The sequence below is a fragment of the Nicotiana sylvestris genome, chromosome 12 (genome assembly GCF_000393655.2).
Source record: "Nicotiana sylvestris chromosome 12, ASM39365v2, whole genome shotgun sequence".
NCBI lineage: Eukaryota > Viridiplantae > Streptophyta > Magnoliopsida > Solanales > Solanaceae > Nicotiana > Nicotiana sylvestris.
This window is the reverse complement of record NC_091068.1, coordinates 153,918,577-153,922,383: the sequence shown is the minus strand read 5'-3', so window position 1 is coordinate 153,922,383 and position 3,807 is coordinate 153,918,577.

Below are 3,807 nucleotides of genomic sequence, written 5' to 3'. Positions count from 1 at the left end.
TCGGGCAAGGTCGACTTCCGATTTGTCGCTTTAAGCGGAATAGTCCTTGATTCAAACGAGGTTGAATTCGGATTCGCCATTTTGGATGGTCAGTTTCGATTTGAACATTCGAGCGGGATTGAGTTCAGACTTGTCGACTTAGGTGAAATTGTTTTCATATGTATTCGAGCGGGGTCGAACTTTGGAATCGCCGTCTGGAGAGAAGTCAATTTTTAACTTATTTGAACGAATCCGAATTTGGTCACCGCTTGGAACGAAGTCAATTTCTGACTTATGGTTGAATGAGTTCAAACTTTTTCTTTTATTCGATAGTGACCGACGATCGTAAAGGTGTCATTCCGAGAGAGGTCAAATTATAACTTACTTGTTTGAACGATGGACAGTGGCCGCAAAAGTGTTAATTCAAGAAAGGTTGAATTGTAACCTACTGCAATTCGAGCGAGGTCGAATTTTGCTTTTGGCGATGACCTTTGGCCATAGAGGTGTTATTTCGAGCAAGATCAAAATAATAACCCATTGTAATTCGAGTGAAGTCGAATTCTTCTCTTTTGGTAAAGGCCTTTGGCCGTAGGGGTGTTATTTCGAGCAAGATCAAAACAGTAACCCATTGTAATTCGAGCGAAGTCGAATTCTCTTTTGGCGATGGGTTTTGGTCGTAGGGGTGTTATTTCGAGCAAGATCGAAATAGTAACCCGTTGTAATTCTAGCGAAGTCGAATTCTCCTCTTTTGGCGATGGTCTTTGGCCGTAGGGGTGTTATTTCGAGCAAGATCGAAATAGTAACCCGTTGTAATTCGAGCGAAGTCGAATTCTTCTCTTTTAGCGATGGCCTTTGGCCGTATGGGTGTTATTTCGAGCAAGATCGAAATAGTAACCAATTGTAATTCGAGCGAAGTCGAATTCTCCTCTTTTGGCGATGGCCTCTGGCCGTATGAGTGTTATTTCAAGCAAGATCGAAATAGTAACCCATTGTAATTCGAGCGAAGTCGAATTCTCTTTTGGCGATGGCCTTTGGCCATAGGGGTATTATTTTGAGCAAGATCGAAATAGTAACCCGTTGTAATTCGAGCGAAGTTGAATTCTCTTCTTTTGGCAATGGCTTCTGGCCGTATGGGTGTTATTTCGAGCAAGATCGAAATAGTAACCTGTTATATCAGTATCACTGTGTTTTTTTGGAAAGCAATGCACGTTGCCATACTATTTATGTGTGTGTTGGGGTGAGCCCCATTGTGCTCAACTTTATTTTTACTAGAGGATACCGGGCGTTCTCTAGGCGAGTCCCAGTTTGCTTAATTTTATTTTCATTGGAGAATACTGTGCGTTTTCTGGTTGTTTTGGCGTTATTGGTCCCTCGCTTGCATACTCATGCGAGTGCTTGTGTTCTTGTTTCGAATCAATCAAAAGAGTGAAAAACCCAAATGACATTGTCTGTTACCTCGATCTAGCAAGCCGGTGAAAGTAGGAGCAGTGTTGTAGGGTTCATTGCTCCGCTAGTACTCGAACAATGGTTTCTTATTTTGCAGCCATGTTTTCGCTTTGCCGTTCAGATTTATGACAGGCTTCTTGTGAGTTGGTTTTACCTCGCCCGTAGGGAAACCGAGGCCGAGCCCCCGTCCGATATGCGTAAACAATAAGGGAAACATGTCATGCTTTATTTATAAATTATTCAGTATGCGTGTTACGAAAATAATACGGGATATGCATGATATCTTAAAGGGTCATGCAATGGGTTATCGTCCCTTCACAAGGAACGAAAGTACAGAGTAGTATATAGGGTGCATACATCACATGGGATCACAGTCACGTTAATCATATAGTGACCGTAGTCCTATTTCACCCACGGGTATGACTCGTTGAACTTGCCGTTATGGGTAAAGCATAGTTCTCATATAGGCATCGGTCATAATTTTTATTTTGTGTAGGGATCTGACCTAGATTGATAAAGTTGTGTTGAAAACTTATCTATCATTTTTTTAGTCTATGTTGTCACCAAGATGGCGAGGTTGTAGCAGCCTGGAAGTAATACTTGGTTGGTTCTAGTTCTAAAGGGAACTAAAGAATTTAGCTAAGAAATTCCCACAGACGATGCCAAATTATTTGACCAAAAAAGTGTTAAACCTTTTAGTTAAACTAATTAATAGAGAGATAGAAGGTAAATCTTAGCCAAACATAATTAACTCCAGATCCAAATATATTGAATAAAATAATCAAAAAAGAACAAGCTTACGTAATTTCTTAAGATGGTTATCATACATCAAATGTAAATGATGAGCTTACATCTATGTCAGGCTTGCACCATACTCGTAAGAGCATAGAAGGAGAAGAGAGGAAGCTGTTGATGACTAGGGGATCTCTCTTTTCTTGATTCTATGACTATAAACGTTGTAGCCAGATCTGGGCTCCGGATCCTCCCTTTGGTGATCTCCCCTATATATATAAACAAAATTTTTCTTTTATCCAATGGTCTTTAACCAGCGTACTTTCTTATGACTGTACCCTTCATTATTTGCTTAAACTTTATACTTGTTCAGCGATGTAAGCTTTCTGGCGGCTTGACCCCGGCAGTGGCGGAAATGCTCTATGCTATCACGCCCCGTGGGTACGACTATGGCTCGATCGACACCTTATCGTTTCTTTTAAGAACAACCGTCTTATTGTCATATTTTGACCCATACACTATGTTCCTGACTTTAGCAAAATATTGTCGTACCCTCTGTGGAATACATTTTTAATTGTCTTTTCCTATTTCTTCAAAACTTTCTTTCGTTCTGAAAGAAACAATTGTGTTTCTTCCCTTTTGGTAGAGCAGGGGCAGAGCTACCGTGCCAGACGAAATCCCGGTTGAACTGTGGAGGTGTGTGGGTAGAGCAGGCTTAGAATGGCTTACTGCATTGTTTAGTGTTATATTCAAGACTAATAGGATGCCGGAAGAGTGGAGGTGGAGTACAATGGCCCCGTTGTATAAGAACAAAGGTGATGTCCAAAGCTGTAACAACTATAGGGGCATCAAATTACTAAGTCATACCATGAAAGTTTGGGAGAGAGTGGTAGAAATGAGAGTGCGAAGGACGATGTCTATTTCAGACAACCAGTTCGGGTTCATGCCGGGGCGATCTACCACAGAAGCTATCCACCTTATTAGGAGGATGGTGGAACAGTACAGGGATAGGAAGAAGGATCTTCACATGGTGTTTATTGATTTGGAGAAAGCGTACGATAAGGTTCCTAGGGAGGTCTTATGGAGCTGCTTAGAGGATAAAGGGGTCCCGATTGACTATATTAGGGTGATTAAAGACATGTATGAATGGAGCTAAGACTCGGGTTAGGACAGTAGGAGGTGACTCTGAATATTTTCCAGTTATTATGGGGTTGCACCAAGGGTCTGCGCTCAGCCCATTCCTATTTGCCCTGGTGATAGATGCACTGATCATATTCAAGGGGAGGTTCCATGGTGCATGCTATTTGCTGATGACATTATTCTAATTGACGAGACACAAGGCGGCGTCAACGAGAGGCTAGAGATTTGGAGACATGCTCTTGAGTCTAGAGGTTTCAAGTTGAGCAGGACGAAGACGGAATACCTCGAGTGCAAATTTGGAGTTGAGCCGACGGAAGCGGGAGTTGAAGTTGAGGCTTAACTCTCAAGTCATTCCCAAGAGGGGTAGTTTCAAGTACCTTGGATCGGTTATTCAGGGGATCGGGGAGATTGACGAGGATGTCACATACCGTATAGGGGTGGGGTGGATGAAGTGGAGGTTAGCATCGGGAGTCTTGTGTGACAAGAAAGTGCCACCGTTACTAAAAGGTA